Raw genomic sequence first — 25,075 nt, forward strand, 5'->3', positions numbered from 1 at the left:
TTTTTCTCCAAACTCAGACTGTTTGGATTGTCTGGAGTTCACATAGGGCAAATGGCTCAGATGTTTTGCTCTATTTTCAGTTTTGTTTGAAACTATTTGTCTCTTCTATCTACCCAAGTCTTAGAAAAGTTTTAGAAAGCTGCCACTTTTCATGTATGGATGCGTTTTTACAAGTGTCATCATCAGTTTGCAAAGCACTTCACTACTGGGGGACTGGAAGGTGCTATGAATATTTAAGTTGTTATTATCACATTTTGTAAGTTTATTCACTACAAGGGTTCACTTGTGGTTTTAGTATCTTGTTTTTCCATGTCCCCCCAATTTATACTCACTTCCTTCAGCTGTCTAGAAGGTTTTCTAAGTGATTGCAGCAACTGAGTATTGTGACATTCCTTTATGTTTTCCCTACAGATAATGCTCAGCTTCACTCATTTTGTTGCTCTTACAATTTTGTTAGCCTTATTTAGAGATACCCTTGGTTTAGACCTTAGAGTGATCTACCTGCTGATTTAACAGGTATTTTTGCCTGCAAGGGGAACATTTTTTTGAAAGAAATGAAAAACACGCATTAGTGAAGAAGCTTTTATGTCAGAAATTGAATATCTTACCTAAATTACAGTGACAGATTTGCAACTAAACCGTCACTTAAAAATTCTACTTATGAGAGCATCAGTGTGGCACAGCTACTTAACTTGCTGTGAAGGACTGCAATTCCTCTAGGAATGAACAATATCTTAGCAACCTAAAGTCACACACACTTCATTGCCTTAGGAGACCTGAAAAGACATATTTTCCCCACACTTGTTCATATTCATTTAACAAAAGAGATACTTTGTAAAAGTAAACATGTTGGGCAAGATCTTGGTGAAGCCTGTCATGCAGCCCGTTATTAGGTTTAACGAAAGGAAACACAACTGGTGAGGATCTTCAAGTAGTTTGCAAAGAATGAGAAGTATTAGCACACAGAACTCCCCTGATGGCAGCTGGGTGTCAATGAGATTACTGGTACACAGAAGACACCCAGTGGGTGCTGACATACCCAAATCCAATGCAGTTTTTCAGTTGTAATTACATTGACTTCATTGAAACTATTTAAGTACTTCAAGTTAAACATGCATTTAATCGCTGTTGCTATACTACAGGCATAATTTGTGAACCGTTCTGTAGCCTCCTAGGATTAAGGATGCAGACTAATTGCAAAACATACTAATACCAGTGGTAAAAAGTATTTTTGAATTATTCACATTTTGTGTAAATAGCCTATGCATAATTTCACTGCAATCAACAGAAATCACAGATTTCCATGTCACAGCTAAACGCTGAGGTTGATTACCATTATATTTAATTTATACTAATCAATGTGAGCTAAGTGAAGCCTTAATATAAAATGGAGATTTATGGCACTTCTCTTCTTTTCTTTTCTTAAAAAAAGCAAATTCACATGGGACCAGAAAGTGGTGTTCATACACAACACATTCAATAGGTGCTTAGAAAAATATAGTAGGTATTTTGAGACCATCTAAATGCTGCTATTTGAAAATATTTCAGTAGAAGTCTTTGTCTTTCCTCTTGGAGATTTCTCCTGAGCACTGACAATTGCAGCACTTAAAAATTAATGCTAAAACTTCAATGGTTAAAGAAGCTAGAGGGTATTAACAGGGTAAAACACAGACCAGAGGTGGAAGGCCAAAAAAAAATAACAAGATTGTAGGATTTCAAGTCAGTCAAGATTACATGGCACATAAAATGATACAGTCCACTTCAGGCCAACAAGGCAACATGAAAAATAAATCTATGGGTAACCTGTGGAGAAAGCAAGCCAAAACCTTTGAAATAGTATCTACAGTTGAAGGTATAAAATGCTTTTGATGCACAGGAAAAGTAGAAAGCTTGGTCACTTGAGACAGAGAGGATAAGGATGACAATTCTGAACTGAAGCCTGTGAAAGGAATTCAAAGTAAAAAATATGGCACCTTCTCACTGTGAGAACCTGACAACCTAAACTGGGATCATGAAAAACTGGATACATTCTTATCTTTCTACTGAAGCCAAAATGGCCATTTACTTTTTTCACGCACTGACTTGCAGAAAATGTTAGACTAAAGACATATGAGGTAAGGATAACCTAATTTTCTCTTTGAAATTGAACTATCATGAAATTCTGAATTTAGATCCAGAGCACTGGATTAATTCTAGGTTTCAAATTATTACTTCTTCAAATACTCATCTAATTTAATACTAGGAATAGATGAACTAAAAAAAATAGCAGAGAATGTTAATAGAAAATACTATTCAATTTATGTTAGAAACTATTTCACTTGGGGAAAAAAGCAAAAACACCCCACCCTGCTTATAAGCTACCTGAACATTTCAACTATTCAAATTGCAATAGCAGACCAAAAAAAAAAAAAAATAATTAGGCAGCCTTTCTTGGGAATTTTTTTTATTATTTTTTAAAATCAAGATTCCAAAGCTAACTTTATGTGAACTAGTTCATGCCACTCTGATTTAGTGATAACGGACAAAGACCAGCTTGTAAAGAAAGAGGAAAACTCTGATCAATCCACAAACATTTCCTTCAAGAGGAAATGCAGAAGGCAAAGGCAGAAATAGAAGGTAACACATGATGAAAATCAGAAATATCTTTTCAAAAAAAGATTTTCATCATTAAACAACATGATGCTGAAACTCATGCATTTCAATTTCAAATGCCAAATGACTACACTTCATTCCAGCTTCTACACTCTGCCATGTAGATTTTTTGAAGGGGATTTCCAAGACCTAATAGCCTGCAGAAGACATTTCAGAAGCAAAATTTCCATGCAGAAATACCTTTTCATAGTAAATAAAGAACAAGGTATTGCAAGATACTCCCCCAATCCTCATCCCTCTGCACCATGTGGGATGGGGAAGGAGGTACAGGAGTTGGGGATGAAAGGCTGAATTTGAACCTGGGAAAGAGGGGGAGGTGTTGTTTTAATTCTTGGTTTTGTTTATCATTAAGCCAGATGAGAGAGTGTCTGGGTGAGTGTCTGGTAACTGGCCAAGGTCAACCCACTGGAGTTACAAAGGCTGTAGTAAAATGGACAAGAAAAGTTCAGTCAGCAACAAAATATGCAGCAGTTCCTTAATCTATTACCCTAAAATCACACATTGCAGGAATGTAAACTATGATGAGAGAAAAGGTGCCTACATTTTTAATGTCTTCCACTATGCAGGTAACCTGGAAACTAAAGTGACTCTGAATGTCAGAAGGCATCATATCATGGCATGTGGATAGTGCTGAAGGAGTGGGTGGTGTTAATTTCTACTTAACATTAATAGCTGTGTGAGTAAAGAGATGTCAGCCCAGGTTTGCAGGTCTACATTACCTACACTAGAGCACATGGTTCTGAGATTTCCTGGGTGAAATCTCCATTTCTTTACTGCTTAGAAAGACATTGATTTCCTTATGGAGATTCAGTGTCTACTGTCACAGAGTACAAGTGGAAAAGCACAAAACATGATGAATATGCAAGACAGGTTGTTATACAGAGGTTTAAAATTATACTCAGGAATGCAGAACTGTACTCTTTCTAAGGGCAATATACCATATATACCTGTATCTTGCTATAAACTAATAATACCAAAACAGATTTATGATTCTGTAAAACGATTAGGAAGAGTAGATTTTTTATAATCCCTTTAACATTTATCAATGTTAAATTAAATGATTAACATTCATTGGCCTTGCAATACTAAGCACAAATGCAGACCAGCTCTTTCATCAGAGTATTGTTACACTGTATTGCTATAAAAGCTATTTTCTTATAATACGCCTTTTGCTCTTTGTTACTACTAGAAATCAAAGAGCAAATTACCTTCCTGAAACCTCTTACAAGAGACTGAATCCAATTATCGCTCAGCCAGAGAAATCTGAAACTCACACGTATGCAGAGACAACAGCATTTTGGGGTTCAGGTGCACTGAATATGTCTGAAATCAGAATTGTCTTAATTTTCTGCTCCTCACTACACTCTGACCAGATTTTCACTGACATATTTTTCAAAGATTAATAAAAAAAAATGTAGAGAAGGTAAGTGGTTTTGCCTGGGTAGTCTCTAAGACAACTCCAGACACTCTTCCATTTAGAATGGGTATTGTACTCATCACGTCAGAAGTTAGGCATCCAATTCTTACTTTCTGTCACAGTTAGACTCAGAATCGACAACAATGCCCTCGGTTCACTCCCCCTCCCATCCAGGTAGGGAAGGAGAGAGAGAATGAGGAGAGAGACTCTCTGAATTGAAAACTTAACTGCACAGCTTTAATTAAACACTAATGATAACATAAAATATATACAATTGTTATTGGAACAAGACAGAGAAACTGAGGACATTGGTTCAGATTGTCTCCAATCAAAATGATTCATATCAAGAAGAAACACAAGGCTGTCTTCTCAAGGATAGAAAAGGAGTAGTTTTACTGCTAAAATTAACTCAGTCTTAACATAAGCCAATTTTGTTTGGTCTTACTTCTGTCTGTTTGAATAGTTTGTTGATTTTGAAGACAAATGTAAACAAAACCCAGTAATTAAGATTTATAACAGCATTCTTTGTTGCTGTATCCAGTTGTGTATTTGTCTTTCAGCTTACTTACCTTGATTTTATTTCAATCTCTATAAATATTAACAAACAAAACAACCAATGTACAAGCAATGAAGAGCTGCAAGTAAGATCTAAAAGTGTGCAGACACAATTTTATTCTCAAAATTATTACCTCAGATTATCTCAGAAGTTAGTGTCTGGAATGACTAAAGCATATGTGAGACCAGAATTAATCCAGTTTCCTTGAAAATGAATTAATAGATAAAGAACTCTATTAGCAGTTCCACAGAACACTAAATTTATTTCTATTCCCCTATTTATTCTTACATTATTTTATTCTGTAAAATGTCTTTCTCAGTTGTCTTTAAACACCAGAAAATTCAGTTTGTAGTACTGATACTGAACATTGACACTGAACTGTCATTATTGCACTGCCCAGTTGTATAATCACAGCAGTTTTCATGGTGAGTTACATTATTTAAAAATAAAACTCTATTTTTGTTCTAAAATTTGTAATCCAAATTAAAGCAAAAATATGAGTTATGAACAGAAGAAGCGGCTAAAAAAAAATATTATATTCATTATAAGTATACAAATGCGGCAGAGGTTGGGCAAAAGATGTCCAAAGCTTTCACATGATTCTGAGAGATGAAACTTTCATAGAAAGCAGAGATCTAGGAAGGGCAGTAGTGAAACTCCCTGATACTGTCAGAGAATCAGAAGGAATATAGTTCTTTCACATTGCATGAGGAAAGTCAGGAGCATGACATCCTGAGAAGAAATGCTTCTTCATGTTATTCAGATACATTATTTCAGATAATTGGGCTTGTGATCAACTGCTTTTCATCACACAATCCAACAGTCAACCATGGAGTCAGTAGGAGACCAGACACAGAAAGATCTCACATGCGTTGTCCAGATGAGAGGAAAAGGAGGTCAAAATTCCCACTGAATCTGGCTCCATGCATGTAAGTGAAGGACAGCAGTGAGAATACAGCAGTGTCTGTTCCAAACAAATGACAAATGCAGTTTGACTAAGTGTTGTTAACCACAAAAATTCTGCTCATGAAATCTCCAGAAATCTAGCACATAATAGTCAATGCTAGCTAGCCTGCTGAGTTAGACATTTTCCCGTTTCCTGTCAACAGCAACACTGTAGAAATCTAAAACTCCTTGGAACATTCTTAGTGCTTTAAATACTACAGGTGAGGGGAAAAAAAAATCATGAAAAAAAAACCCAACCCACAACAAACTGGTTCCCAGCCAAATCCTGTTACTTGGAAATGTAAATCTACATGCTAAGCATGTTTTTTATTTCTTATCTCCATTTTTTTCATTTTGCAGCACTAAAAGTAGCTTCAGGGTGCTTTAATATTTAATTCCATTGAGAAGCTTCAATGCTTATATCTAGCTTCGTCAACTTAAAAAAATTAAACATAAATACTACAAATACCATTGCTAGTGCTTCAGCATCTAGAAAGATGAAAAGAGAGAACACATACATTAACACATCATCCAATGTAGTTTTGGATGCTAATATTTAGCAAAAAAAAATATTGCCACCACAGTATTTTAGTAATTTATATTTCATTTAACACCAACACAAGACAGCATATCTGCATGGATTAGGATCAGATCACAAACCAGAGCAGTTGGGATGCAAATAATACACTATTCTCTTATTAAAAAAAAAAAAAAAAGAGAGAGAGAGAGAGATATTGAAGAACCCAAGAACATTATCCTATCCACGGGAATTTCACAGAATACTTTTCCAGATATAAGAGCTTATCCTCAGAGATTTATCAGTGCTCTGATCCAGGTCACATCAATGAACATAAATCTCTCTGGTGAAGACAATGCATAGCTGAGAAAGTTGGAGACAGTTTAGCTGGGAAAGTTCCTAGGACTTTTCTTCACATAGGGACCTTTATGCCTAATCACTGATCTCAGTATGGAAAAAAATGGATTTGTTCTGTTTTTATGCCAAAATGACAGAAATGAAAAATGACCCAATGCACTCTTTTATAGCAAAGTATTACAGAAAATATATGCACCAATTATGTCAGCAGTTCTCAAAATATTTAACTACAGAACTGTTGTACCTTCTTCAAAACATACGTAGACTATGCAATGACTTCTCTAAAGTCTGCATATGGTGAGGGTTTTTTGAGTGTGTCACACCATTGTGCCCTAAAATCTGAAATTATTTTCAAAAGAGAAAGTCTGTACGGTGCTCCTTTTTCAACAAGTTTTATGGGGCTGAAGGCCTTTTCAGCCTATGACCCTTTTCTTTTTTCCTTTTCCTTCCAGACTTCATAAAAACATTCACACCTTCCTTTAGAAAAGCATGCATAAACTATGCAAAAAAAACCCCAAAACAACAACAAAACCAACCCAACAAAACCCAACCCAAATAATCCAAACAAACAAAAACCACAAAACAAACACACAAACACAAAAAACCACAAAAAACCCAAACCAAACCAAAAAAACAAACAAACAAACAAAACCAAAACAAACAACAAAAAACAACAACAACAACAACAAAACAAAAAACAAAAAACAAAGCTGAGAAAAAATATAATCTACCTTGTTTTGAAAACTAGCAGTTAGGAAAAATATCTCATACCTTTACAAGAAAATAAATTTATTATACCCTCCTCTTTTGCTGTGGTGTTAAAGAATTATACTAATATTTGTCATTCAGTATCTCCAAGTTTTACTTAGACCTTGACTGAAGAAATTTTTCAAGAAATCAAAGACTTAAAACATAGAACAACAGAAGCTGTATTGACTGAAGTCAATGAATATCACACAGAATGCACTCATCTCTTAAATCAACAAGAAGGCTAATATTCTGTACATTGTTTTGGTTTTAAAGGTCATTTTTTTGCTTCCTCAGTTCCATCCCCCAACACCACCTCCAAAGCAAATACAAGCCAATTGTAATCATAGTCCAAGAATTAAATCAGTAACTGGTTTTAATACTGGCAGCAATAGAAGGGAGCTTGCTTGTCAGACCTTGTTCAAATAAGCTGTAATCATTTTAAGTTTCTTTTCCTTTATCTGAGGGTGGAAGGGTTCACTTTCTCAAATGTATTAATGAAAACAGAACATATTTCTGTTTAGGAAAAAAAATAAAAATCACTTTTCAATACTTGATTATAGTAAAAAGAACCTACTGAATGTTCTAAAGACAGAAAAATGTTTTCACAGCAGACAAGTAAACCTTAACTTGGTGCCTATACTGAACGCTTTTTCTGAATTTTAAAATATTTAACCATGGCTTTTAATCTTCTCAGTTTTGGGAACATATTGGATCAACTTTCCTACGATTGAAGGTGCAAACATAAGCTGAGAAAACAGGTCAACAAACATATTCAGTAGCCTGCATGCAAAACATTTTGAATAAAACAAAAATAAAGTTTGATAATATACAGACAAGCACTATAGTCTCCTATGAGCCTACTCCAGCATTTTTCACAGAAATGGATGGCTGAAATTAAAATTGGTAAGAAATATTTATGCCCAAATAATTTCACCAACTTCTAATTAATTTTAATTTACTTCAACAAATTTATGTCTCATAACGCAAGAGTACCTCACTGAGAACAATGCTAATGCTCAACATAAAAATGTTTTCCCCTTAAATCAGAGCAAAGACATATAAAGTCTGGCAAAGATAGATATGGCATAGAAAAAGCTTGTAAACTTTAAATGTTAAGAAAGGTGCACCTACAAAAGCACTAACAATTTTAGCATCATCAATTTTTTATTTTCATCATAGACCTAGAACTCTTTGCTAATTTAGAAATCTAAAGGTGGCACACAACATAACTGATAGGAAATAACATTTGCCCTTAATGCCAAATCACATAAGATTTTGTAGTTTTAAATTGGGTTCATTTTTCAAATGTGAATGTCAAAGCAAACCGAGTTGGTTTGAAAGTATCAATTCAATACATGAATACAACTTAAACATTAACCTTAAAGATGAAATTTCAGCAACATTTGGAAGAGTTTATATAATTTTAATAACTGACATAATGTATGTATTCTTTTTTCCTACTCCATAGCAAAGAAAGGTAAGATTAAAGCAAGTATGTCCACACAGGAACTTAGAACTATAAAAATGATCTTGCAATGGAGCTTATGTACCTCAAACTGTTTCTTCCAAGTCATAGATATAATTTTTCTCATTAAATTTGACAGAATAACAAAGCTGTTAACATGACATAAAAACTTAATAACTAGAACTGAAATGCCCCCGCTATAGATCACTTCAGGCATGGGCAGATATTTGAAGATACGGGCTATGAGATATTTCCACCTCTGTGTCTCTAGTGGACTAAAGCCCACTTTAAAAATCTTACCCATAGATTATCAGGGAAATAACCAGGTTTTTTTTACTCCAAAGTATTTTACAGATAGGGGGGGAAAAAAAGTTCAAATGAAAAACTACCTAGGGTTAGTTATCCTGTCAAGCACATGGCCTTTCTTTACCAGGAAGGAAATGAGCAATAAAGAAAAAAAAGAAATATGAGGAGCAGAAAATATGGAATTTATTGAGATCTATGTTTGCTTAAGTGTTATGTTCACCAGCTGATGATTCCAGTTTTGCAAGAAACCCTTCACCTCATATTACATTACTAGGAAATCAAGCATGGACTCCAAAAGCAGGGTCTGAGCTAGCACGTGAAAGTCTAACTCCCTAAGCCACAGAAACATGAAAGCTATGGAAGACAAATGATCAGTCAGCCATCAGCCTGTACAGAGGATCTTCTTGGTTGCACTTTTGATCCTGGAATAACCAAAAGCAGAGGAGCAAGGTGCTGTTTCTGCAGCTGAGCTACCTGCCTGTGCTGTGCCATTGCACTAAGCTGCACTGAGCACAGAGCAAAGTGCCCTTAAACACCAATTCCATTTGCAGGGACCCAGGGGATGAGGGCTTCTAACCAAGCTGTACCTGGGGGAAAATGCTCTCTTTCATCAGAACACTGATTAACTAATGAAAAGGGATCTACTTTGAGCACACTCAGAGTAAGGTGGCTTCTCCTCTGAGATGCATTTTAACAGTAGCTTGAGGAGTCCTGCTATTTCATTCCTGTTGTCTGAAAACATCTCCTTCCTGTAAATTGACAAGAATGAGGAGAGATAACAAGTATGTAAAATGTTTTCTCCTTTTACTATTTTTCCAAGTGTGACTCTGCTACCCTTCTTTCTCCTGCTTTGCATTTTATTAGACAATCTTCCTATTCCAAGTCTTGAAGACAGTAACAGACCGAGAACACAAAATGGAATGAGGATCAGTATTTTAGCTTCCTTGGGAATCTAATATTCTGATTTCCAGAAATAAGAAATCCTGTAGATGAGCTTCTAAATACATAATTAGCTGCCAAAAGAATAGGTCTGACTTTCAAGCATAAAGTGACTTAACCAATGAGCTGTTGAACGTTCAACTCTTTTACACAATGGTCTATTCACTTTTTTTTCTAAATATCAGTTTAACTATGTGCTAACCATCATTCCTCACAAATACCAACAGAATAAAGACCACAACCGTACTTGTTTACAAGTTCAATACTTGTGAACCAAGCACAAGTAAGTACTTGTGAACCTACAGGTTCACCAGTTTTCCAGATTCCTATGCACCCAAAGAGCCCAAATGGGAGGAAAAGCTGTGATCATGTCCCAGATTTCTTTCAGAGATACAGGCAGTTAGAGGAGGCTTGGGGATGGATTTTACCTTGAAATGGGGAAGGAACATATCTAAAGTCTAGAAAGCCCTCTTGGGTTCAAAAATACAGGCACCATCAGAGAGAGAAAGGATACACTTCAAAGCTAACTGAACTAAGTCATTAGCAGTACTTCAAAGACAATAAACTGTATTTAGCAAGACTTAAAAAATGATTAATGAATCGGTAAACACACTGACTTATCTGGATGTTTAGTGTTTGTTTATTAAAGAGGAAGCAATAATTTTCCAGTATAGCACAATTTAACTGAACATTATTTATTTCTATTTAACATTATTTACTGCATCTACAGTTTATTGCATGCTTTCAGAAATTATATTACCGCTAATACAGATTTTAGATGGAATTAAATTAATATAGCTTCGCTGCTGAGTGAACCTGTGCTAAGTAACATTCCTAATATCTACTTCTGTGAGCTAAAAATACGCATCACTGAAGCATACATTGTATTTTCTTTTTTTTCAGTAGATTCCATGCATAGGTGGGAGACAAAAAGATCAAATATAAGAAACCACTGTTCCAAAAGCTGTACTGAGTGTCTTTAGCTAGTCTGCGAATCTTTTGTAAATATTTTCATACAGACAAAGAATTTGAACTGGCTGATGTAATGGATTAATTTGCCTCAGCAACCGCATGGTTCCAGACACAATCCATCTAAACCATAATTAAAATACATTTGGTAGATTTGAGGATAAGCTTTTTGAGAACAACAGATTACATTAGAAAGATTTTAATGAGGACTGGACTGATTAAATCCTTGCTTCCTCTTTTGGATAGGAACTGGGGAATCCTCAGAATTGGGTTAACATACCATTTGCCAACTAGAAGTATATGGAAAATAAAAAGAAAGGAAGGAATTAATTAATCATGGGGTCTTCTGAGTTTTTAGCAGCATAAAATGAACATGTTTACCTTGTATTCACTTTACAAGAAAAGCAAGTGGCTGTTATGTATCACTGTCACCAGAGCACTATTATCTGCATATTATTCCTGTATCACTTCCACAAAATGATGCTGTATTCATATTATGTCAGGCATGTTTAAGCATGCATCATCCTCCACAGCTGAACAAAATGGTAAGTACTCTGTGAAACAAAAATAATTTGGGTAGAAATGTGCCACACAAAGTAATTTACATTAATTAGAATTCACATTAACAATGTTAAATACCTTCTGGTAACTCTAGATGAAGAGTGTGGAGTGTTCTGTGGGATGACAGGACACTTACATTTTTCAACACTTCTTGAAGACAGAGGTAAGGTTCTTCCCAGAAACCAAATGTTGTGGGCTCAATTTGTAGCCTTGTCACATACTTTGTATTTCTGTCACTTTTGGCAAATCACAGATAATTTCATTACTGCCTTTTTTGGATTTGGGAGTGTAGCAATTATGAATACTTATTCTCTGTCTGAAAGTGGCAATTTTTTTCTTTATTGTTTTTTTCACTAGTATGCTGCATGGATGCATTTATTAATGTTTGGGAGACATGCAGATGCTAAGGTGGCAAAGATCATACTAACAACCTCAGTGTTAATGATCTAACAATTTCAAAACAATCACCTAAATAAATGTGCAGATGTCCAAAAGGATTTACCACCTTAGGGTCCCTGTTAAAGACATTTCACCGGCCCCTCCATCCCTGCCCCACACCGTACTAGAAACACAGGACATAGGTTTTGGCCTCTATGAATTCAGAAGACCATGTTACTGTTTTTAAGATCCTCCTCTAAGCCACCTGCACTTCCCAGAAAAAATGGGTGGAACAGAATATCTAGAACAGAAGATTTCCCCCTGTCTTCTTCTTTAAAAATCTACAGGAAAAGTACAGGCAATCACACACAGTAAGCCAGGACTCCATCTTCACAGATTCAGAGGTGTTTTAACAATGACATCAAGTTATCAGTCAATAAATCTTCACTGGCTCACTGTAATAGTTTGATTCCCTATTAAAATACTTACATAGCAAGATGAACATTGTCCAATGTTCACTTGACCATTTAAGCTTCCCCACAATCATCACACACAACTGGAAATCTGCAGCTACTAGAGTAGTACATATATGATCAGATACGTAAAATACTACAGAATTCCTACTTAGCACCCAATGTCGAAGCTAGTTAATATTTTATTTCAAAATTTGATTGCAAAAACACCTTTTGTACATCACTTCAATAAGTTGTGTAATAGTAGGTAGAAAAAGCTTAATACTGTTAAACATTTACACCATGACTCTGTTGTAAATCACTGCAATGATATGCTCGCTTTACCTTTTAAAATTGAAGCAATCTTTCCAACAGCAAGATGCAGATTAACATGCAGACAATAGTTCTTATGGCTGAATGAAAGATGAAATGTTTATTATGGTCATAAAAAAAAAAATAATGCTGAAAAAGACTACTGAGCTTATCTGCTAGCAGATCATAACCAAGGGAATGTATTTCTCAACGTTAATTTCTTAGATCACTGAATTTAGGCATAACAGAACTACCAGACATACACACACTGCAGAATATGAAATAAGCTTATACACAGACCCCAGTTAGAACTGGAATCTTTTAATAGTATTTTTCAGACTTGAGCTAAAATATCTGAGAATGTATTCTGCTAGTATGAAAATTTAATTTCTGGCAACACTTACAAATATGTCTCAAGAAATAAGATGACTTTTCAACAATACAATTGAAAAAAAAAATTAAAACTCCAACAGATTAGAAGAGTTTGGAATAGCAAAGTTCTACAAAGATATATTCTAACAACCATACACACATAGTTAATGCCAGCTGTAAATAGTCCAAGCAAGAGTTTATGATGTACACACAGCCTCAACGAACCCAGGGTCACTCAGTATAAAACTAAAGACAAGGGAGCAAATTCAGAAGTGACCTAGCATGTGACCCAGTCACACCCAAAAATAGTATTTTTCAGATAGGCATGCACTTGCCCTGCATGCACTCACAGTTGGCCACATGACCAAGACTACTGCTAGCAAAGCCAGAGAAAACAATCTGTTCAATGAGATGAGGTATTCTAGCCCAGGTTCAGGAGCGTGCCTACCATATCCACACAGCCTGCATGGAGGTCAGAGCACAGGCCGGGGAACACGTGTCTCTGCACAAAGCTGTGCTAGCACAGATGAAGAGGTGTCGTAGAAAGAGCTGAACAAAATGATGGAGCAACACACAGGTCATCATACTGTGAAGGCCTAGAAAAGAACTGGTTACCTAGGACTCCATCAGTAAACCTTCATGCATATCCTTTCTTTTTCTACCATGGGCTTTTAAATTTCTCAATTCAACAGACTACCACCTATAAAGACATGCCTTATTTTTAGGCATGCCACACTATACAGAACTATCTCTATTTTTAAAAACTGCAAGAACAACTACTACAATGAGAATGGTTCCATTAAGTATTAAAGCTTTTCTTTAATATATATATATGTATTATATTTTAAAATGTTGCACAATACTTTTAGTACTGAAATTCTACAGCCACAAAGACATAAGGTTGAGATTGTACACCTTGAGGATTCTTTCAATCCAGGTAGCACAGAGAAATTCCACTTATCCTCTTTCATTTAATTAGAGATTCAAATACTAAACTCGTTTATTTTACTTCTGGTGAATCTCACATGCAAAGGGTTTATAATGATATAGGAGTGTATTCAAATATAATAGTAACAGGCAGGTTCTTTTTTACTGGGTCTAGTACATCTTTGAGCAAAGCTAAGCCAGTCAAATGCATATGATTTAAAAGCTTAACACAGTGCATAAATGATAATCCTCAAAATTTTACGTTTTATTGATTCACAAGTCATGCATCTTCCAATTACCACTTCATCAGGCTATTTACATGTCATAATTTCTTTCCTTTTTATATTTTAAATAACTGACATCCAAACTTGCCTTGATTTCTGATAGCTCTTTCTGAATAGCAGGATTCAGGCAGTGACTTATTTACTCTCACACAAGAGTGAAACATGAAAAACCTGTCCTTTGATTCCACTGATCCAGCACATCATTTTGCAAAGCAAATCAAACCACGCGGGCCTTCAATTTCATCTTTTCTAGCAACATGAGCATTTTATACTTGGTCACTCCAAGAGTCTTTGTTCTCAATATGGCAAATGAGTATGGTTACTTTTTGATATGCAACATTTTTAATGTGGAACATTAAAATGACATTAAAATAGAGCAATACAGAGTAACATGAGTTAGGAAAAGTGAAACGTCTAAGAAAATCTGGCATGTGTGCATAGTCCAGTGACGTTACAAAAATGGCGCTGACTTCCACTTGATTTACATTACCTATTTGCCCCTTTGGTTGGTTTGTTTTCTCTGCAAATGTATGTTGTGACATATATTTACTTCCCTTTGTTTCCAAGCTCTCTAATCAGTTTGAACTACGTACTTGTACTTCAGTGAGCCACTAGAGGAGTAAACATTTTTCAATTCAGGAACTTCCAAAGATTATTTTTTTTCAGTATACAAAGGTCAAAATACAAAATTGTTTAAAGAGAGATGGGCAGATTTCTGATATCCCAAAGAATATAAACCAGAAGCTGCTTATTTACATTTCACCTAAGGGGATACTTTCGTATGTGACACACTCACCTGTTCAATTTCTGCAAGGGAGAAAGCTGAGCCAACACTAACCAAAAAAAGAAAGAAAGAAAAAAAAAAATTGCAGCGATTATTTCTCTTATGATGATTACCAATTACTATTACCAGCATTTTTAGTAGCAGTCCTGCTCAAGGTTAAGTGATGTGCCATTCAGGATATCTCTGACTTTGGCCATCAAGACCCACACTTCCAGAGCAGTATTTACCTAGACCCAAGTAACAGCTGTTTTTCTTTAAACAGCATTGCTAACAAGGCATATACACAGTTCAAAGGAAAAGAAGCTGAGAGGTACCCCCAATCCTTTAAGCAAATCTGTTGTCTACAAAAGGAAGGGTTCCAAGCACTGTCTTTGTAGAAATTGTACATAATGTATCAAATCTACTTCCTGTAAAAGTAGAGAATTCTGCTAATAATAGAACTAGACAGATAAAGGAGACCTATAAGGAACTGTTTACATAATTAAAGATTTTAATAAATAATCCCTCAGCTTGCTCTTCAGCTGAACTTTCCTACAAAGTCTGAAAGGGAATTATATCCCTTCCACCAAGCACTATGGGAAGGTTCAAGAAAGCTACATTCTCTATTCAACTTCAGAGGTGTTCTGAATTGTTCCTTTAGACCTTTGTTATATCTATCTATAAATCAATTTATGTATCTAATATATCATATAGAATTTTTGTTCCTTAGAATTAAATGATGGAAAAATCTTAGTCTTTGAGAGTATTACTATTTGTGTGGAATTCTTCTGACACTAGCAGATTTTCAGTGTAAAGATGATAAATGCTGAGGTTCAGCAGTTTGGGATGATGAGCAGAGCCCCACTTCTCCTGTGCTGTAGTCTCTCCACTGCTCAGCAAAGAAGCTAAAGGGCTATGGAAGTTTCCATGCAGGTATGAAGTTGATTTTTTTTTTTTTTTCTTGTATAAAGCAAAAAGAGCAAAGCTATCTACTAAACAGAACTGCCAATCATCCCACGCTCACCTGGGAGACCCCAAGCTGAGGTACTGAACAAACTGATTCAGGCTGCACTTGAACCTATGTCTCCTTCGACAGAGTATGATGTCCTAGCTGCTATGATGGATTTTTTTCTCTGCCTGGCATTATTACAAACAATTAAACATTATTTAATGTCACTCACCTATAGCACAGGACAGCAAGGCTCAAACTCTGGATCTAATGAGTAGTTAATTACTCATCAAACGTGGCACACGTACAAATGAGAGGATTTCAAAGAACATGAAGCAGGAATGTGGCATATTCAAGACCAGCTTTTGAATTGGGCAGGGTGGGAATTTGCACCATGGCTTTCTGTACTCATACTTTTGGTGAGAAGTCTTCACATTGCCAAAACTGGCAGAAGTATTCCTGCAGAAAGTTTTGGTTTGACAAATCTGGTTGATCTTAGAAGTAAAGAGTAGAGGCAAAAAATTTTCTTCTCCCCAACTTACTCCAAATGTTGTTGGGAATTTGAACTGCAAGAATCAGATACTTTCTGGGCTGACAAAAATGAGATACACGCAAGGTTGACACAACCACCAGCGCACCTGATCAGTTTAAACAAAAACTAATTGAACCGGGAAGGCTCTCCAGTCTCAAACAAACATGAAGCAAGTTCCATGTCCAGATCACACAAGCAATAAAGCAGGTCTAGTCTAGAGACCAGAGAAATAGCACCTTTCTGAGGAATGCAAAAGATTTTAGAAGTATGTAAGAAGAGGGGGTGTTCCTGACTGGCAGGAACAGCAGCTTGGTCAGCAGTCAACAGCCAGATCTCACTAGTACCAACCTGGCAGCCAATGGAAAGTAAAATATACAGACAAAATAATACAACCATGGTGCCAACGCAAGGGTTTGCATTTACAGTTTTGGAAACCACATCAAGCCTAGTACACAGAAGGCCACTGGTATGGCTCTTGTACTGCTGGCATAAAACAGGACATTTCTGCATTGTTTTTTTTAAATACATGCTTTTCACTATTTTTTAGAAAGATCAGATTGAAATTGCATATCCTCATATAATAAATACAGCCTGTTTAATTTTCTTCCCACTTTGCAACCCATTCTTCATTAAAATGGATACAACGTAAACTTTCAAAAGTAATTGAGAGGAAAAGAATTCAAAACTGTTGCTTTTGCTGATAAATATCCATCTTGTCTTAGAAAACACTACTTGTCCTCCTGCTGGCTCACATTAGCCTCCCTGTGCAAAGGGAGGATCTACCCTTGAATTGTACAGTTCATGTAACTGATTACTCAATGACGGATTTCTAATCAAAGAAAATGTTGACAGCATTCAGCTGTTTTTGTGAGACAGTCTGCTTCATTACATTGCATAATCTCTGTGCAGACACTTAAGCTCTTTATGATATGAAAGGAATACATTCTATCACTTTAAAAGCAGTCCCTGGAAAATGGGCAATGTAAAAACCTGATAGGCAAGCAGTGCAGTGTAATGGAATAAGCAATATCCAGAGAGTGTGCTACTTTCAATTCCCCAACACTTTGCTAGCATCAATTTACAAGAGCTTATCTCTTGCCCTGTATTAATCACACTGACTCTGCAGAGCATACTGGCAATAACAATAATAATAAAAAAAAGGTTCAGTGCTTGGTCCTGTGTTAGCTCTTGTACTTTTCTGCCAGGTATGACACAGTCTGCTTCCCAACATGTTTGGGGTTAAATAGCCAACAAAACATGCAACTTTGCACTGCTTAGAACTGTTGAACTGTAAAATAAACACTGCTTAGCACGTTTTAAATAAATACTAAAGAATTAGAGAGCACATGGTAGAAACACTAATCTCATAATCCTCCTAGCATGTTTGCTGTTTATGTGAACGCAGACAGGCATCAGCACCAGCCTCAAAATACATACAGTTCCTAAATTTAAAACACAATGAATAATCACATTCTCCCTGAAGTTGTTAGATCTGGCCTGGTTGTTCAGGATAGCCTGCCAACTGATGCAGGCAAGATGTGCATAAGTCTAGCCTGGATAAGTAACAAATAAAAGATGCAGTTCTTGTGCCCAGGGCCCTTGACAAAGAGAATAAACCTATTCTTGCTTTCTGTTCAGAAAATATGCAAAATACACAACTGACAGCTATAGCCAGATTTCAGCCTGTAAGACATATCACACTGTAGGACTTCATTAATCATTATTTTTTGCAGTCCACCAATGCTGCTGGCTTGCACCTCTTTCTGGAGAGCATAAGCAGCTACTCGGTGTGACACACCAAAACCACATACATGTCTCTAAAACTTGACATGCAACAGCTAAAGAAAACTGGTTTTCCCCAAATCAAAACAGCACTGTCACAAAACAAATGTATGCATTGACCTTTACTTTGAATGGGACGATCACCACAGTCTAATGTAATGTATTCAAAATAATGACAAACTATTGTGAGAAATACTAGTTGTTTAGTTTAAATAAGTTTTAATAAGAATGTTAGTTATAATATTTTGTGATTTCGTATGCTGTTTGAATAGCTTTACTTAGAATGAGTAGCTAGATTTGCTGAAGTCTCAGGCTGTAAAAGAGTTAATATTCTTAGTATTTTCCTAGTAGCTGCTACAGTGCTGTTTTGTCTTTTTAGTATGAGAAAAATTATAATAACACACATATGTTTTGGTTGGTGTTAAAGCAACATTCTTCCTAAGTCTGTAACTTTTCACTTCCCCCTGTTCTGCTAAGGAACACAGGTGCAAAAGAAGCATAGAGTACAAGAAAAGGAGGCTACAACCATCAGCAGAAACTGCAAATATACAAGATAAGTGCAGTCAGTGGCCTGCCTTGTCCAGACACTGGGGAGAATCTAATAAGGTGTTAGAAAACACCATACCAAAACTCACCGTTGGACTGGAAGATGTGTGAAGAGCGTGTGAGGGCTGGGAGTACAGTTCATAAGCATACAATTGCCCAGGGATTTCTTTCTTCAGGGTCCCTCTCTGGAATCACCCAGATCAAGCTGATCCCACTGCTGTACCTTTCAATTAAATTATTTTTATAAAATCCTACAGCTGAGACTCTGCTGCGGGAAACCTAGGGTCAAGCCTGAAGAAGGATGAAGCATAGCCGAGAGTGTGAGCGTGCGTGTGTGAGTGTGTGTGGTGTGCGTGTGTGCGCGAAGGGGCTGTGGTCCCAGCAGTAATGGACCTGGGTAGTGTGTGTGTGGGACTCCTTGAATGGAGGGTAATGCTCTGGCAGCAGCTTCTCTTTTAAAGGTATGAATGCAGTAGAGATAAGATTTCTGTTGAGATTTAGAAGTCTTTTGTGAGCCGATAGCCATTATATATCAAAATAGACAGTATTGTGCTGTGCATAAATGCATGCAGGAAGAAAAACTGCAGCTGATTTATGTTTTTATTACGTGACACTAGCAGAGTGTACTGCAGCTCAGAAAATGCAATCTCTAAAATGATTTAGATCTGGGTGATTTTATGTCATTAACACATTAGAACCAGCAGTCAGAGGTGAACTTCGAACTGGAGGTTATTATTCGCAATTAAATGGAAAGTGACATCTGTTAGTTTTGAAAAGAAATTAACTTTTTCTAATTCCACTTCTACTTGAAAACTACACAATATTTTGGTTTCTCAAATGTGCCAGCAAGATTTCTACAGTATGAATATTTGTTTCTATTAAAAACCAAATAAATAAACCCCTTTATTAATTTTATTTATTTAACAGTTCCCCAAATCAGATGCTAGGACACTGCAAAAAGATTCTTACATGTGCTTGCTCACTTTGACAGCTGGTTTGTGCTACCTACAGCAAATACTGATAGTAGGAGCCTCTCAGAAAGACAGTAACTAATGAGAATGGGCACAGAACTGGTCCTAAAAGAAAACTCTTAGTTACTGTCAAATTGAGGAGGAAATTAAAAATTAAACGCTTTGAATTTTTAATTGTTATTTTAAAGGATAAATACTTCCTTATGTTTGCACAATTCCACTTATACTATTCATTATTAGGGCCTCATTTACAGAATCACAGAAACTTAGGGGTTGGAAGGGACCTAAAAAGATCCCCTAGTCCAACCCCCCTGCCAGAGCAGGAACACCTAGAGTAGATCACACAGGAACGTGTCCAGGCAGGTTTTGAATGTCTCCAGTGAAGGAGACTCGACAGCCTCTCTGGGCAGCCTGTTCCAGTGCTCTGTCACTCTCACAGTAATCCTGTGTTCCAGTTTGCACACATTGCCCCTTGTCCTATCACTGGACTTCACTGAAAAAAAAATATTTATGTTTCTGACTTCATGACTCACTCCTCTAATCCTTCTGCTTTTTTTTTTTTCTTTTTGTTTATTTGTGTTTTTTTTTTAATCTAAGGGCAAAGGAAGAAAACAGGAGAGGAACAAGGAAAAGAAACAGAGGACTTAGAATTCTCTTTCAAAGTGAGCTTTAGGATTTGTGTGGAAGGGAAAGGAGCATAGAGAGCAGTGATAGCCAGGGAAGTGGTGGGAATCAAGGAGTTGTCAGCATAACAATTCTTTTTTAAGTGATAAAGTCTACAATCTTTTCTCTACCAAACCTAGCAACGCCTGCTCCTTCCATCAATACTGTTCTTTAAAATACATAGTCTCTCCTTCAACATGATTTCATTTAAACCTTCCACTGTCTGGAAAATTTGGGTCAAGCTCTGCATTGCATTTCAATTTTAAAAATCATGCACCTTTCTCCATCCCTTGCCAAACCTCCAAAAGCAGAGGTGAAAAAAAAAAGAAAAAAAATATGCAACTGTATGTTAGCTTATAGAGGCAATGAGCCTCTTTTCAAATGCAAAGAAAATAAGTATTAAGGAATTAAGAGTAACAATGTAAAGCAGTTTAAAAATCTTCCTTTCATTTTTATTCATCCTTATTGTTATATAATACCCAGATATTCTATGTGGGGAAGAATTACGACCTTGTGAGGGAGTTAAGATTTCAATATGGTTCTCATAACAAATAGATTACTTTGTACTTAACAACACAGGAGAAGACCAAAACACGAACCAAGTCTTAAGGGCTCAAGAATATTCTGTGTCATTTCTTTATCTTGATAAACTACCTACTGCAGCATGCCTTATAGAAGCAAACAGTGCATGAGCTCAGCAGTGGATGAATTTGGTCATACTATATTGAAGTTAACTGCTTGCATGCAAGAAAAAGCAAATACATAATCCAAGGAGAGTCTCTCCACACTCCTTAAGATTCATTAAGTGACTTTAAGACTGTTTAGTTTACAAAGCCTTTAATGTTTCACTGGGATCTTCAAAAATACCTGCATGACATAGGAGCACAACTCCCATTGATTTTTCTACGAAACTGCTTCCAGATCACTTTTACGCTTCTGAAAATCCAGTGTCCCATGCTTAAACCTCCATTCTGTTCCAGTCAGATAGTTACGAAAGCTTTTGTGCTGCAAATACAGTATGTGCTGCCAAGCACCAGAAGGGATTAAATAGAAAGGCGGGATGAACCACCCTAGAGGCGTCTCCAAAACTGAGAATCTGGGAAGTGAAGGATGCTAGTGACTGAATGCTTAACAGCACAGTTCCTGCACACTTTTCTAAACAAGATACTCTGGGACAAGAGATGGCAAAGAAATTAAGATAAACTTCCTCAAACATCATACACCTAAATGAATCATGTCCTGTCTCTCCAGGCTAAACTGACTGACTTTTCCAGAAATACTTAAAAGAGTATTTTGGCTGGCAAAAAGGGCTTAAGTTTTATTCATGTGAGAAATCAGTAAATCCAGTTTCTAGTTTAGAAACTGTGATTCTCAGTACTGCTTTGAACATTTCTGCAATCTGAAAACGTCTCAAAAGGTATTACTTTACTTCCTGCCCTGTTTACCTCTGACACATCAAACACCAGCCATTCATGCAAGCGGGATCATGGCCTCAAGAGGCCAGCTGCTTTATCCTCACAGGGAGAACAGCCTCAAGGAGAAGCCACTCAAAAAATACTTAGGCTGGGAAAGGCCTTCAGCATCATTAACAGAAAAAAACCCAACCAACCAAACAAAAAAACAACCTTATTCTGGCATGATAGACAAGGCCACGAGAGAGGTAAACTAAGAGCAGTCTAAATGCTCAAAGTCAAAGGTTAAGAAAAATACTTAAGTAGCAGCTCTGAGTAGTTGTGAATCAGAAAATACTGTGTCTACTAAGACCAGAATATGAACATTAATGGAATGTGAAACATTGTGACTTTTAGACTTGTGCATGGCTAACAACAGCTGTATGTTAGAGCTGTCACATAACAAGAAAGCAGATGCCAGAGCATAAAAGGTAATAAAAACTGAGAATGAGATCAAAGTTATAGGCCAAACAACAGAAAAGAAATTATACTGCCCACAGAAACTAGAAAGGCAGTACCCTGCACTAAGGGAGAGGGGATAAAGAGCTCTGCATTAGCCCCTTTGAAATGACAACTGATGCCAGGTGAAAATTAAACATTTCCTGAAGATAACACCACTGTTTAAAGAGACACAAAGAAACAAACAACACTGTTATCGATGTGTTAATTGTTTCTCACAAACATCTTTCAAAGAAGCTGTTATAGATGCTGCTGATACCTCAACCACTAGTTGGACCATTACTGGTAAAGGAGAACGAGCTTTCTCTCACTATACTTTTGAAGGGGACTCCAGGGTGTGCAAAGCAGTTCTTGTTCACCCCTACTTTAACTCAGATACACTGCCTCCATGTTTGCAAAACACCACAGTATCTCCAAGATAAGTCTTTTTCAGGCTGAAGAGGGCAGGGTGTTATTGTTGTTTGAAAAGACTCAAGAGCAATGACTACTTCTGTGTGACATGAAGTGATTCTTAGGGACCATTATAATGATGTCCAGAAGTACTGCCCAACTCCACTCCTCAGGAAAAGATGGCACTAATTCCAGGAATCCAAGTAAACTTGAGAACACCATAAATGTAATTTGTCAAACAAACAAACATCAATAAGTCATAAAAAACAGGAGACCTGAGGCAGCTAGATAACATATTTTGAGCTGAATAAATTCAACCAATGGCATCAGGCACAGATGGTCTTTCTTTCACCATGTAAGTACTTGGGTTTCATTTATACAAAACACTAAAGAAAAAAAAAAGGAGAAAAATAGACACTTGCTATGATGCCTCTCAGTTCAGTAAAGCAAATGTTAGCTTAATTAAATACTTCTTTTGGGTAATAATTGGAGATTGCACTGTGTGTGGGAATGGACTGAAAAGGGAGAAAGACTAAGATGGAAAAATGATAAAGTGAGATTAACACTTTAACAAGGGAAAGTGAGAAAGTGCCAGTTTAGTCTTACCTGTCTGTCTACAGTTCTGACTCCAGACAGAGTCTAATTTCCCTTCTGTTTGCAAACCATTAAAAAATGAAATGTTAATGCAGATTCTACCAAAAATGCTCATACTTGGGTAGTAAAAAAAAACACATTAGGAGTTTGGGAATGAAACATAAATTTCAAACATCAAAAGAACAAATCATCATGCATTTAAACCCACAGAATTCTGTGCATCTGTAAACACACCCCCACACTGTTCTGTACATATAGAAAGTTCTCATTAAAATAAATCTGAGCCCATTTGCAGAATTTGCAATGGCATCACAAATAAAGTGAAAGGTGTTATGGAAAGTTCATTTATAATTCATCAATAATTTCAGAATAGAACAAGCTGTCTTAAGTGTTGCCAAAATGCAATAACATTAATTTTCAAACTGGAAGAAATATTGAAAACAATGTGTTCTTAACTAACTACAGCACAAACCAGACTGAAATTCTGAAATGAGATTGGTAGGTGTTTCTGTCTGTATATGAGTACAAGATATTCTAACAACTGGAATATGGGCATTTGTCTTATCATCAGAGATAATTATAGATACTCTTGCTACAAAACTTCTGCATTATCTTCCCACAGAATGGGAAAGGATTCTCTGCTTTTTCTTCATAATTGCAAGACATTTTCAAAGTTGTGTTTTGCACCGTGGAGCTAAAGCAGTGACTTTCGTAATGTGCTCAGTTCCTTGGAAACAATTTGAAAATCACCCCCGGGTTTAAAAAAAAAATATTTTTGTAATAAAATATTTCATCAGAATAGGAATAGGAAGAAACGTGCTGCATTTCAAACATTACTTACCAAGGTAGAGATTTAAAATCTCTACCACAAGCACCACGTGGGAGGCTAGCCAGCATTATTTCTTCCACGTCTGTGTTTTTGCTGCCAGGTACTGTTTTCTTAATTTCACTTCATGCATCATTAAGCATTTTTCTACTTCTGATGTCATATTTTCCCCTTAAAAAGGAGCTTTCATAACAAAGTAATCCAATAAATTTGTTTAGCCAGGTTGACCAAAAATTCTTTGTGGTTACAACTGACTCTCTCTGATACTCACTACCTGCATAACCTCCACCAACACAACTGGCTACGTACAGAAGAAGAAAAATCACCTTGTCTTTATGCCAGGCAGCACGTGTGATTATTTACAGCTTCTTATTTCAACACAATTATATTGTCAAGGCCACAGTGATTTCCACTATTTGGCCAGTTATCTGTATCTTCCAACTTGTATTTGCTCTAATGTCTGTCAGGATATTCTTACTTGTAAATTGAGAATACTTTATGAAATAAGAAAATTGCTGAAATGCAGAAATGAAGTTCTAAAATGTCACAGTTAGAGATCAACTTCTCAGTCTTGGACTTTCACCCTTCAAATAAAGTACTGACTGAAGAAAAGTCTTGCATGGGGGGATGCAAGAGGAGAACAGAAGGTTCCTAAGGCAGAAATGGTGCTTGGACTTCAACCATACTCAAGAGGCTTAAAACTAATTTAACATTGCTTCCTAAATGTCTTCCAAGCATGTGGGAACATCAGATATGCATGTCCTCTCAGCAGTGCTGTTGAACCAAGTTTGCCTTCCTCATATATCTTCAAAGCGAATATAGGTTATATTAAAACTGGTTTCTTCTGTAACAGAAGAAACCTGAGAGCAACAGCAGTGGATAAAGAAACACCTCAAGATAACTTAAGCATCATCAGTATAGCAGTTTTTGTAATTCTTTAATACCTCTCCAAAGACTGCGGAAGAAGACACAGCTTCCAGCAAGCAAAAT

The 25,075-nt window shown here is 36.4% G+C and overlaps 1 protein-coding gene across 3 annotated transcripts in view; it reads right to left on the reverse strand.

Moving 5' to 3' along the window:
* GRID2 (glutamate ionotropic receptor delta type subunit 2) overlaps window positions 1-25,075 on the reverse strand; it is a 736,483-nt gene that overhangs the window by 508,611 nt on the left and 202,797 nt on the right. The gene's annotated exons all lie outside the window — the stretch shown is intronic.

Source organism: Apus apus, chromosome 4 (genome assembly GCF_020740795.1).
Source record: "Apus apus isolate bApuApu2 chromosome 4, bApuApu2.pri.cur, whole genome shotgun sequence".
NCBI lineage: Eukaryota > Metazoa > Chordata > Aves > Apodiformes > Apodidae > Apus > Apus apus.